Source organism: Colobus angolensis, unplaced genomic scaffold (assembly GCF_000951035.1).
Source record: "Colobus angolensis palliatus isolate OR3802 unplaced genomic scaffold, Cang.pa_1.0 Scaffold57, whole genome shotgun sequence".
Classification (NCBI taxonomy): Eukaryota; Metazoa; Chordata; class Mammalia; order Primates; family Cercopithecidae; genus Colobus; species Colobus angolensis.
The window spans coordinates 8958039-8972582 of record NW_012119265.1 but is presented as its reverse complement, the minus strand read 5'-3'; positions in this window follow the sequence as shown (position 1 = coordinate 8972582).

The window sequence follows — 14544 nt, the reverse complement described above, 5'->3', positions numbered from 1 at the left end:
GAGGCCCTGTGGGTGTGGGACCCTCTGAGCCAGGCACGGGATATAATCTCCTTGTGTGCTGTTTGCTAAGACCCTTGGAAAAGCACAGTATTAGGGTGGGAGTGACCCGATTTTCCAGGTGCTGCGTGTCATGGTTTCCCTTGACTAGGAAAGGGAATTCCCTTCTCCCTTGCACTTCTCCGGTGAGGTGCTGCCTCGCCCTGCTTTGGCTCTCGCTCGGTGGGCTGCACCCACAGTCCTTCACCCACTGTGTGATACGCCCCAGTGAGATGAACCCAGGACCTCAGTTGGAAATGCCGAAATCACCTGTCTTCTGTGTCGCTCATGCTGGGAGCTGTAGCCTGGAGCTGTTCCTATTCAGCTATATTGGAACTGCCTCAAGAAATACTTTAAAAATACATTTTGTTTTAGTAATTGATTTTATAAGTTTTCATATATTTATTATCTTTCATTCATCACTTAGATAACAATTAAGTTTTTTAATGCTTTATGTTTAATAACTGATCCCTCTCCAACTCTTGCAAAAAAAATCTTCACATGTGAATAAAAGGATATACATCCAACACATTAGAATGACTACCTATTGGAGAAGGAAATGGGGGATAAAAAGGTCTAGAGAATTAAAACCAGAAATGACCTTGCATAGACCAATTATTATGGTGTACCCTGATCAAAGGATGATTCCTTTAACTCTCTACAAATGTTTTTGAAAATTGTCAGCAGTTGTCATCTGGGGAGGAGACTGGCATATCAGAATCTCTCAGGTGTGCTAGGGCAGAAAAAAGGCTTAAGAGGAATGAATTAGATGGTCTTTCCAACAATAGACGTGTTGAAGGTAGTTTGATGTAATGACAAGAACACTGGATTGGGGGTCAGAAGTGAGTTCTGCTTAGGCTAGTGCAACAGCACAGGCAAGAGATGAAAGCCTGACTTAGGCAGGTGACAGTGGGCCTGGAAGCAGGGATGGGTGCAAGAGGCATGATGGAAGAATAATCATTCAAATAGGAGTATTGTTGGGTATGAGGGGAAAAGAAGAGGAAAGGGATCAAGGATGACTATGTAATTTCTGTTTTGGATGACTAGGAAGGTAGGGAAAACAGGCAGAGAGGGAAGGTTGGGAGCAAGGAAAAATGAATTCACTTTGATTGTTTTGAGGTTGAGGTGTGTGGCGGTCAGGCAGATGCATCTCTCAAAATTCGCTGACTAGGGTAGCTTGATTGACTAAAAAACCCTAGGTGCTGTTGCTCTCTGACACCCAGTATGTCAATCAGGCCCATGCCACACCTTTCATGGGCTGCTCCGAGCCAATGACTGGGTGTGGTAGGTATACTGATCAAGCTGTACAGATACATTTCCAAATTTCTTCCTTTAATCAGCAGCATTGGCTTGAGGACTCTCCATCAACCTTGCTGAACCTTCTCAGAACTGCATAGCAATCTAAGGCTCTTTTACCCAACCCTCTATCCTTCCTTCTTGGATGTGAATTTTTTTTTTTTTTTTTGAGACAGAGTCTCACTCTGTAGCCCAGGCTGGAGTGCAGTGGCATGATCTTGGCTCACTGCAGCCTCTGCCTTCTGGGTTCAAGCAATTCTCCCACATCAGCTTCCTGAGTATCTGGGACTATAGGCGCATGTCACCAAGCTCAGCCAAGTTTTGTATTTTTAGTAGAGATGGGGTTTCACCATGTAGGCCAGGCTGGTCTCAAACTCCTGACTTCAAGTGATCCACCTGCCTCAGCCTTCCAAAGTGCTGGGATTACAGGTATGAGCCACCCTGACGGGCCCTCTTATGTGAATTCTATCAAATTCACATATCCACCAGTTTGATGGCTTTCCCTGCCTCATGGGCTTCCACCTCATTTTCCCTCACCCATGATACCTCTAATTCATCTGTTGTATGTTTAATCCCGTCTACTTTTCAGACAACTCATACTAACACAAAATGTTATTGAGATATCCATTTGGAGATGCCTAGCTGACAGTTACAAATAGAGGCTGAGTGTTAGAGACGTTATATCAATTCGAGTGCAAGTAATAGAAAAATCAAGTCAAAGTGGTCTAAACGGTAAGGAACTCTCACTTAACAGGGAATACATAGATAAGGTGATTTCCAGGCATGGTGCGATCAGGGCTTTGGCTCCATTTCTCTGAGACTGTATGTTCTCCCCAACTCTGTGTGTGGACTTTGTCCTTAGGTAACTGTATCAATCAAAAGCCTGCTCACTCTCCAGGCTCAGCTCAACTGTTTCTTACATTTGAGGCTTATGCACTCAACCCGGTTAGAAGCCATGTCCCAAACTTAAATCGAATTGGTACTATTTTATTTCACTTGTTAAGGTTAATTGTTTACATGGCTGTCTCCTCTCTTGCCTGGAAGGGAAAGTAGAGACTACATTAATTTTTATCCCCATTTAGTACCTTGCATTTATCAGTATGTAGTGAACATTTATCCAATTTAATTTTGTGTCATTTCTTTGGATAGAGAAGTGGAAACAATCTGTGCTAGAATTTAGCACTTCGAAATTATGCAGTAAAGGAAGTACATAGAAAAAACGTACCATTCATACATGGCATCTAGGCTCACTGGATAGTGCAACACCACACTGATGCTGATAAGCTGCAGGAAGATATAATGAGGCTGTGGGCAGATGGATCAAGTATAAGACTTGCAATTTAGGAATCATACATATGGCTAATGAGTTCTAAGCTATGATTTCCATCACAGGGATAGGATTTAGGAGCCCATCTAGATTATTTCCAGAAGATTTTGACCTAATATATTACCTCAGCCAAAAAGCTAGATAAAAGCAAAAAGAGAGAAAACCATAAATACAGAAGTGAAAAATAGTAACATCCTCATACTAAAAACTGGAAGCAAAATAGGGAATGTTATCCTACCTTTGTTCAAATTCCTATCTGTTAGAATCTTGACTTCTTAATCTCAGTAAAGATCTAGAAAAGGCTGTAAAGCTGTAAGATGATTAAGAGAATAAAAGAATTGCTGAGTGAGGATAGACTGACACCACAGATCATGGATATAGAAGTGCAAAATCTGAAAAAAAAATCAAATTTTAAAAGGACCATTTGTTGAAAAAAAAAGGCCATTTATATCTAATTCCAAAATACAAAAATTTGGGGGCACACTTCAGTATTTGACAAATCAATTTTAAAATAAATAAGAAGAAACAACTTACCTTAATAGGCAGCTATTAAACTCAATACTCCAAGAGGTGATATAGACTAAGAATTGTAATTAATTCAAGGCTATTACAAAAAGAATAACATATCTAGGAATAGAGCTCATCAGGGAGGTGAATAATCTTTACAATGAGAATTATAAAATACTGCTCAAAGAAATCAGAGATGACACAAACAAATGAAAAAGTATTCCATGCTCATGGACAGAAAGAATCAATATCATTAAAATGGCTATATTGCCCAAAGCAATTTACAGATTCAATGCTATTCCTATCATTGCCCTACCAATGACATTCTTCACAGAACTAGAAAAAACTCTTTTAAAATTCATATAGAACCACAAAAGAGCCTGAATAGTCAAGGCGATCCTAAACAAAAAGAACAAAGCTGTAGGCATCATATTACCTGACTTCCAACTATATTTACAGGGCTATAGTAACCAAAACAGCATGGCACTGGTACAAAAACAGACTCATAGACCAATGGAACAGAATAGAGAGCCCAGAAATAAGACTTCATACCTATAATCATCTGATCTTCAACAAAGCTGACAAAAACAAGCAGTGGAGAAAGGACTGTCTATTCAATAAATGGTGCTGGGATAACTGGCTAGCCACATGTTGAAGATTGAAACAGGGCTTCTGTCTTACACCATATACAAAAATCAAAGCTGGATTAAAGACCTAAATATAAAACCCAAAGGAAGACAACCTAGGCAATACCATTCTGGACATAAGAATGGGCAAAGATTTCATGGCAAAGCTGCCAAAAGCAAATTGCAACAAAAGCAAAAATTGACAAATGGGACCTAATTAAACTTAAGAGCTTTTGCACAGCCGAAGACACCATCAATAGAGTAAACAGACAACCTACAGAATGGGATAAAATATTTGTAAACTGTGCATCTGACAAAAGTTTAACATCCAGCATCTATAAGGAAGTTAAACACATTTACAAGAAAAAAACCAACCCCATTAAAAAGTGGGCAAAGGACATGAACACTTTTCCAAAGAAGACATACATGCAGCCAACAAGCATATGAAAGAAGCTCAACACCACTGATCATTAGAGAAATGCAAATCAAAACCACAATGAGATACCATCTCACACCAATCAGAATGGCTGTTATTACAAAGTAAAAAAATAACAAATGCTGGAGAGGTTGCAGAGAAAAGTGAACGCTTATACACTGTTGGTGAAAGTGTAAATTAGTTCAACCACTGTGGAAAGCAGTGTGGTGATTCCTTAAAGAGCTAAAAATAGAACTACCATTCAACCCAGCAATCCCATTACTGGGTGCATACCCAAAGGGATATAAAGCATTCTACCACAAAGATACATGCATGTGAATTTTCACCGCAGCACTATTCACAATAACAAAGACATGGAATCAACCTAAATGCCCATCAATAACAAATTGGATAATGAAAATGTGGTACATATACACCATGGAATACTATCAGCCTTGGAAAAGATCAAAATCATGTCTTTTGAGGGAACATGGATGGAGCTTGAGGCCATTATCCATAACAAACTAATGCAGGAACAGAAAACCCAGTACCTCATGTTCTAACTTATAAGTGGGAGCTAAATGATGAGAACTCATATATACAAACAGGGGAACAACAGACACTTGGGCCTACTTGAGGGTAAAGGGCAGGAAGAGGGAGAGGGTCAGAAAAAATAACTATTGGGTACTAGACTTAGTACCTGGGTGATGAAATAATCTGTACCACAAACCCTTGTGACAAGTTTACCTACATAACAAACCTGCACATGTACCCGTGAACCTAAAATAAAATTAAAAAAAAAAAAGAAATAAAAATTTTTGGCCGGGCGCGGTGGCTCAAGCCTGTAATCCCAGCACTTTGGGAGGCCGAGACGGGCGGATCACGAGGTCAGGAGATCGAGACCATCCTGGCTAACACGGTGAAACCCCGTCTCTACTAAAAATACAAAAACTAGCCGGGCGAGGTGGCGGGCGCCTGTAGTCCCAGCTACTCGGGAGGCTGAGGCAGGAGAATGGTGTAAAACCCAGGAGGCGGAGCTTGCAGTGAGCTGAGATCTGGCCACTGCACTCCAGCCTGGGCGACAGAGCGAGACTCTGCCTCAAAAAAAAAAAAAAAAAAAAAAAAAATTTTAAAAATCAAGGCTACTCAATTTATATTAAGTTATTAAACTTGGACTGGTTTGGAAATACACAGAAAGGGTTTGAGGTTGATATCATGGGGAACTATCCTGCCTATTTGTCAAATACCTTTTATGCCAAAGACAGACTGTTGATTAAGATGAGTATTTCTCAGTCATCTATAGCCACCTGGTCCTCTTGGTGGGTTGTGAATGGATCCAAAATTTTGAGTCCGTTGGCTTTCAGTTTTATATATGTCTAAGAGACTATATGGGCTGAATTGTGTCACCCCCTGACCCCAAGTTCATATGTTCAAGCCCTAACCCCTAGTGTGACTTTATTTGGAGATAAGGCCTTTAAGAAGGTAATTAAGATTAAATGAGGTCATAAAGTCAGGGCCCTGATTCAATAGGCTGATGTTCTCATGTGTTAGTTTGCTTGAGCTGCTATAACAAGGTACTACAGACTGGGTGGCTGGAATAACAGACATTTCTTTCTGGAGGCTGGGAGTCTGAGATCAAAGTGCCAGCAGATTCAGTTCCTGGTGAGGGTCCTCTTCCTGGCTGGCTGCCTTCTCATTGTGTCCTCACATGGCAGAGAGAGAGAGAGAGAGAGAGAGAGACAGTGAGTGAGCTTTGGTCTCTCTTCCTCTTCCTGTAAGGACATTAATCCCATGATGGGGGCCCCACCATCATGACTTTATCTGTATCTAATTACTCCCGAAGGCCCCACCTCCAAATATCATTACAATGGGGTTAAGGCTTCAACATATGAATTTTGGAAGAACACAGACATTCAGTCCATAACACCTTAAAAGAAGAAAAGGAAGAAACACCAGAGCTCTTCCTCTCTGTGCTCTGCACAAAGAAAATGCCATGTGAGGACACGGCAAGAAGTTTCCATCTGCCAGCCAGGGAGAGGTGCCTAACCAAAAAACCAACTCTGTTGGCCCAAAATCTTGCATTTTCAGCCTCCAGACCAGTGAGGAAATCAGTTTTCGTTGTTTAAGCCAACCAGTCTATGTTATTTTGTTATGGCAACCAGAGCTGACTAATACACTTACTAAATGTATCACTAAAATTTAGTGAAATACTAAAATTTGGAGTCCATAAATGAAAATTAGTATATTACCAGGAAGATATATATATAGTGAACATACACTGACTGCTCAGTATGTGTTAGGCACTGTTCTATGTACTTTATATATAAATACCCCTGTAATCTTCACAATTATATATAATTATGCTATTATTAACTCCATTTTACGTATGATGAAACTGGGTTTCAAACTCAGGCAGCCTGACTCTAGACTATGCTCCTAACCATAACATAATAGTGAGCACAATATAATAGTGAATATAATGTAATAGTGCTGTTTAATAGAAATATAACACAAACCTCATATATAATTTTAAATTTTCTATCAGCCACATTAAAAATGTTGTGGGAAACAGGTAAAAATTAATTTTAAAAATATATTTCACTTAACTCAATATTTTCAAAATATTATCATTTCAAAGTATGTTCAATATAAATATTCTTATTATTTGAGATGGAGTCTTGCTCTGTCGCCTAGACTGGAATGCAGTGGCACGATCTTGGCTCACTGTGACCTCTGCCTCCCAGGTTCAAGTAATTTTCCTGCCTCAGCCTCTCTAGTAGCTGGGACTACAGGTGCCCGCCACCACGCCTGACTAATTTTTGTATTGTTAGTAGAGACGGGGCTTCACCATGTTGGCCGGCTGGTCTTGAATTTCTGACCTCAGGTGATCTACCCACCTCAGCCTCCCAAAATGCTGGGATTACAGGCATGAGCCACCGTGCCCAGCTTAATTCTTTTTTTAATACTAAGTCTACAAAAGCTAGTGTGCACTTTAAACTTACTGCACATCTCAAGCAAAATTTATATTGCATTTCAAGTGCTCAATAGCCACATGTGGCTACTGGCTGCTATACTGGACAGCACATATATATACCAGAATATAGCTTGCTAACAAGCCTGGACAAGATGCTACAAAGCTCCTATGTTACATATGTACATATAGTTGGAATTCCTCCAAATTTTTCAGTAGGATATTTTATTATCATAGTATATCACTAGTGCTATCTTCCATTGGTTGCAGTTTTAAATTGTTCCTATTGGTGTATTAATGAAAATACTAGAATTGCTGTTATTTTTCTTGTGATTTTATGTGTGGTTGCCATTTTATTATCAAGTTATTTTTTCCCTAGAAAGTAGAAACATGTAGGGGAGGAAGATTGCCTGGCCTTTTCTCCAATTAAGTAAGTTATAGTTAGGAAAAAAAAGAAAAGAAAAAGAGCTACTGAAGGAGATGGGTCATTGGTCTGACCTACACTAGCATTGTTTATTTGTTTTATAACAGTAAGACACAATCATGAAACATAAATAATGGAGTTTTGTGACTGTGAAATACAGTGATGCTCACTGGTTTACATAAATCCATTATGTTGAACATAGTTGAATGGTCTGCCCTCTCCTGACCTTACTATATGGGTATGGTTTGGAAACGTTTCTGAAGGGGTTTTTCTCTAACATTAGTCTAACTCCAGTGTTATAGAGAAGTGGTTATTTTTAAACAAAGTAAAAAAGAGCTTTGGCATGTTATAATGGCCATGTCCCTTCCAGATAAAAAAAAGATTTTAGGTTACTCCTGTCTACATCACTATATACACATTTGTTGTCTCTAGATTCCAAGGATAAGTGGATAAATGCGATGGTTTGCATTTGCCCCATAGTTAGTTAGAATTGGCTCTCTAAAGCAAATGTTTTTACTCCTTTGCTTTAGCTTTATCAAATAATCTGAACTGAAGCAATCTTTTAAAATGGCCACGATGCACTCAATGTTTTCAAAAGCAAAGCATTGTAACCATTTAGATCCTTCATCATTATTAGTGTACAGGGGCTCTTCTTGTAGGATTAATGCATGGAGCCTCCATTAAGTGTTCTCAGAATCCACTTATAAATAGGCCAATCTATTGTCCTCTCAACAGAGTGAGTGTTCATATATAAGACTTGAAAAATATTCAGAAACATCACCAATCAGAGAGGTAAAAAACCCCGCATACATCAGCTTTGATAACAAGATGCTCTGAAGAGGATTCCTAGGAGCTTCGTGGGGGGAGTGTGGCTCCAAGGGGTGGTGGAATAAATAGACTATTGGGAAAAATAGGTAGGGGTTTGGAGATCTCATAGTAGTACTTCATATCCCCCAAATGGTTGTCAGTTTAGAAAATCTATGGGAAAGGGGATTTTAAAAAATAAGCTGATTATTAAAAAAAAAAAAACCTGGAAGTATAGCCATCTTCAAATGTATAAACTGTGTATTAGTCAAGAAGCCTACTGCAAGGATAGAAATCCAATTCAAACCAGTTGAAGTGAAAAAGAGAGACTCTTATTTGTTCACCTAACTGGCAAATCTGTGGAACTTATGGCCTTGGGCATACCTGGATCCAGGGTCTCAAACAATGCTTTCTGGTTCTCTTTCCTTATCTGGCTCTCATCTCTGCTTCTTTCAGCTTAGTTTCATTCTTTTGTACTACATGAGGCATTTCTTCCCATGGCAGAAATGTGGCCTCTGGAAACACAGGCATCATTAGCCTAAAACTCCAGCTCCAAAAGGAGAGAGAAAGCTATCTCTTAGCATCCAATTTGGAAAATGTCATAAATTATTAATTGTTCTGGGTTGGATTATTTGCCATACTTGCCCCTCAAACCAGACACTGTTTCCAGGGGGCTCTGTATTAGTCTGTTCTCATGCTGCTAATGAAGACATACCTTAGACTGGGTAATTTATAAAGGAAAGATGTTTAATTGACTCACAGTTCAGCATGGCTGGGGAGGCCTCAGGAAACTTACAATCGTGGCGGAAGGGGAAGCAAACACATCCTTCTTCACATGGCTGCAGCAAGGAGAAGTGCAGAGTAAAGTGGAAGAAAAGCCCCTTATAAAACCATCAGATCTTGTGAGAACTCACTATCACGAGAACAGCATGGAGGTAACTGCCCCCATTATTCAATTACCTTCTACCAGGTTCCTCCCATGACACATAGGGATTGTGGGAACTACAATTCAAGATGAAATTTGAGTGGAGACACAGCCAAACCATATCAGACTGTCATCTTGTAATCAGCTCAGTGTAGCTCACAGGCTCATCCCTTATGGGAGTTGGAAGGAAAGAGAGGACACTCAGCAGTTCAATCAGATCCACATAGAATGGTAGAGAGGTGCCACCTCAAATTGAAATATTAATAGTATAAAGATGAAAATAGTTACATGTTTTCCAAAGTTATTGGAGAAAACCTAAGTAGTTAAGGGATCAAGGAGTTCTAGAAAAGTGCTTTTCAAATTTCTATACCAAAAATGTATAGAGCAAGGAAATTCTCTAGTAACATATAGGAAAGCATGAGGACTTTAAACACCAAAGGGATATCTATCTCTTTAATTCCACCTTCAAAATATCTGCCATTATTTTCACTCTGCACCTTATTCATGCCTTCTCTTCAGTCAGTACTGAGCATAGAGGTAAGTTCCTTTTGGAAGACTTTTGAACTTGCTCTGAGATGGGGAGGATCCCTAGGGTCTCCCTCAAATTCTGACTCTACAGAGCAAATGAAGAAAAAGAATCAGGAATAGTCTGAATTGCCATATTTTACTTGAGATATAAAATAGTCATGGGTCTTTGATTTCCTTGGGATAACTGCTAAATCCCTGTTGTGGAAGCAAGAGAGCAAAAGTATCTATGCAGAAGGCAATAGTGGTCATAGAAGTTGAGAAGTAATTCAGAGCCAACAACATGTTATATTTTGTAGCTGGGATTCAAGATTAAGTAACAGTACATTTAAAAGGATTCTAAAAAACACTGATCAAGAACACCACATTAAGAAGTAGATACAAATTAAAAAACAATATGGCCAGTGATTCATGGTGACTCAGCTAAGGTGCCTAAGACGGGATTTTCTTTGTTGTCCTCCTCAGTCTTTTCTGAGGGAAGGGTGGAGGAGGGAGAGGGGAAATAAATTTAATGTTTTCCATTTAGATGAATTAAAATTATGCAAAATTACCTTTCTTGGTTTTTGCAGTTTAGCAAATGAATAAGCACATGTTTATTTGATGGAAGCTCTATCACTCCCACCTGGAAGCAGAAATATTATGGTGCCTTCCTATCAAGAATGTGTTATTTGACTTCAGAATAGGTGATAATGTTTTTTACTTTGTATTTTATCATGATTTAAATTTGTAAATTTGCAAAAATCATACAAAGATACATATATACATGTTTTGCCCAGCTTCCCCTAATGTTAACTATTTATACAACCATTGTACATTATGAAAACCAGGAAATTAACATTGATACATTATTGGTATCTAAATTATAAACTTCACTGAAATTTTACTAGTTTATCCCAATGTCTTTTTTTCTTTTTCAAGACCCCACATTGTATTTAGTTGTGTTTCTTTAGTATCCTCCAAAGATGTTTTTTGGTCTTTCCTTGTCTTTCATAACCTTGACATTTCTGAAGAATACTGATCAGTTTGCAGAATGTTCCTCAATTTGGGTTTGTCTAGCATTTCCTCATGATGGGTTATGGATTTTTATCAAGAATACCATGGAAGTCATCTCATATCTTAAGAACATCGTAAGGGAGATATATGATGTCAACATGTCTTATTACTTATGATGTTAACTTGATCACTTGGTTAAGTTGGTTGTGCTGGGTTTCTACACTGTAAAGCTACTCTTTTCCCCTTTGTAATTGATAACTATTTTGGGGTACTTGGAGAGTATGCTAATATCCTGGTTTTCCTCAGACTTTTGCCTATTATTTGTTGCATCCATAGGATCTTTTCTGCAACAATTACTATTGCAGTATTTGCCTAATGATGACTATATTCTTATTTCCTCTGTATTCTCTTTACATTTTATATTACTAATTAGAATTTTTCTATAAGGAAACACTGCCCTTTCTTTACCATTTATTTATTCCATTATTTATTTATGTTAATATGGACTCATGGATATTTCTTTTATGAGTTATAATCCAGTATTAGCATCATGTAATTTATGCTAATTTGTCCCAATAAAGGAGCCATTGTGGGATTCCTTTGGGTTGGCTCCAGTATCCTTTTGATTTGTATCCATCCTTTTCTTGAGAATGTCCTTGTTTTCTGGTACCACAAGTTTATTCAGGTCATCTTATCTCAGCCTTGGCTTTGTCTTGAAGTCCTGCACTGACCTCTGCCTGGCGGGCAGCCTTTTCAGTGTGATGTCCTCCTCCACTACTGTTTCTTTCTCTGACTTTGGCTTTCCTGAGCAATAGCTGATAATCCTCTCCTTGTACCTTCATTGTGAAGTTCCCCCTGAACAATAGATTTTTCCCCTTTGGCTCTTGGTGTCTACTAGTGCTTTTTTGCTACTATCTTATCTAGCCTGGGACACTTGGATTCCAATATTGGAGCCTACTCTTTTACTGTACTTACTGACCCTGACAACTACAAGCTCAGTCTCTTCCCAGCCCAGATCTCACTAGGTGGCATAACTGAGTACTATGGAGGAATACTTTCCTGTTAACTTTAACAGTGCTGATTAGATCCAGATAGGGTGGGGTAAACTTGTTTCTCTCTCTGAGCCTTGGGGAGAATTTGGCTTGAACTCTTGTGGGTAGAGATGTCAGAGTATCTAACAGACCAGTGATTGATCCCAGGAGGTACATCCAGGCTAAGGATCCTCCAAAGCAAGGGTCTTGTTTGTGAACTCTGAAAATAGTCACTTCTACTAGCAACTGTATTACTTGTTTTATACTTCTTGTCTGCTATCCTTTAACCTTGAGCAAAATTTTATTCATAAGTTTTGACTTCTGATTAGCTGTGCTTCAGGGATTTTAGTGGAGGGTCTGTCTCACATAGATGGAAATGCAAAGGGAAGAGCAGTGGTTCCATTTTTGAGGCTACAGAGGAGTTGCAGTGGGAGAATTATAAGTGGGGACAGCTGTACTTGGCAATGTGGCAGGCTCATGCCACAGTAGGAATGTGGTACCGTAACAAGGTTCTCATACCAGAAAAACATAAGCATACCTGAAACACAATCTGGGGAAGGGAACTGTCAGGTAGTTTCCTTCGATCAATCTAACAAGATTCACTGTAATTTTCGTAGGCAGGAGAAGTGTGACCTGTGACCTTATTTTGTAGTTACAGGTTGTTAAAGCCTGGAAATTTGGGATAGGCCTATTAAAAATTACCTTGCTTGTTTTGGTCTAACATTCCAGTCTAGTAAGATTATGTTGAATTTTGTTCTGATCATCTATCATATTAATTTTTCTTTTCAGTTATAATTTGGCTCATTTAAAAACATGATTTAAAAAAACCTTTAAGTCAAGAATAAAAATGTTAATTTAGGATGGTGACTTGTGGCACTGCACTGTCGTCTTCCCTGCAGTTAGAGAATTATGGCTAAATCTGTGGTTTCTAAAATCTACTCTTTTTCTTCTTTTTGAGCAAAGGAGATTGTCTTCTGATTCCAGAATTCTGGCACCCCTCCCATTATCTATAGATTGTCTGACATTTCTGGTAGTGACTCAGAAACAATCTCAGAAAGTTCCTTCCGTGTCTCAGAATGTAATGCATCAGGGTTTGGATATCTGGACTTGTTTAACGTGGCTAATTGTTCCTTTCTAATCTTTACCTGTTGGACACTCATTTACTGAAAAGTAAACTGTTAAAAGATTGAGATACTTTTAGTGTGGATAGAAGGCTGAAAACACCTTGCACAAAATAGGTGCCCAATAGATGGTGAATGAATGGTTGGATGATTATAGGACAATTGAATGAGTCAATGAGTTTCTGACCAGTGTGAGTGTCTATCTAATGTTGGCAACACAACTAGGGTATTGTTGGTGAAAGTATTTCTTTACTAGAGGAATGAGATTTCTGATTTAGGCAAGTTATTATAAGTTTACAACTCAAAATTGTGCTTCCAAGATGGCTGAATAGGAACAGCTCCGGTCTACAGCTCCCAGGCAGATTGATGCAGAAGATGGGTGATTCCTGCATTTCTAACTGAGGTACCTGGTTCATCTCATTGGGACTGGTTGGACAGTGGGTGCAGCCCACAAAGGGTGAGCTGAAGCAGGGTGGGGCATCGCCTCACTTGGGAAGTGCAAGGGGTCATGGGTTTTCCCTTTCCTAGCCAAGGGAAGCCGTGACAGACTGTACCTGGAGAAACGGTACACTCCTGACCAAACATTGTGCTTTTCCTGCAGTCCTAGCAACCAGCAGACCAGGAGATACCCTCCTGTGCCTGGCTCAGCAGATCCCATGCCCACAGAGCCATGCTCACTGCTAGCATGGCAGTCTGAGATCAATCTGTGATGCTGCAAATTAGTGGGGGAGAGGGGTTTGCCATTGCTGAGGCTTGAGTAGCTCACAGTGTAAACAAAGAGGCTGGGAAACATGAACTGGGTGGAGCCCACTGCAGCTCAGCAAGGCCTACTGCCTCTATAGGTTCTACCTCTGGGGGCAGGGCATAGTAGAACAAAAGGCAGCAGACAGCTTCTGCATACTTAAACATCCCTGTCTGACAGTGCTAAAGAGAGCAGTGGTTCTCTCAGCACGGCATTCAAGCTCCAAGAACGGACAGACTGCCTCCTTAAGTGGGTTACTGACCCCTGTGTAGCCTGACTGGGAAACACCTCACAGTAGGGGCTGACAGACACCTCAAACAGCCGGGTGCCCTCTGGGACAAAGATTCCACAGGAAGGATCAGGCAGCAATATTTGCTGTTCTGCAGCCTCTGCTGGTGATACCCAGGCAAACAGGATCTGGTATGGACCTCCAGCAAACTCCAACAGACCTGCAGCTGAGGGATCTGATTGTTAGAAGGAAAACTAACAAACAGAAAGGAATAGCATCAATATCAACAAGAAGGACATCCACACCAAAACCCCATCTGTAGGTCACCAACCTCAATGACCAAAGGTAGATAAAACAACAAAGATGGGGAGAAGCGAGAGCAGAAAAGCTGAAAATTCCAAAAAACAGAGCACTTCTTCTTCTCCGAAGGATTGCAGCTCCTCTCCAGCAAGGAAACAAAACTGGATGGAGAATGAGTTTGATGAGTTGACAGAAGTAAGCTTCAGAAGGTTGTTAATAACAAACTTCTCTGAGCTAAAGAAGCATGTTCTAACCCATCACAAGGAAGCTAA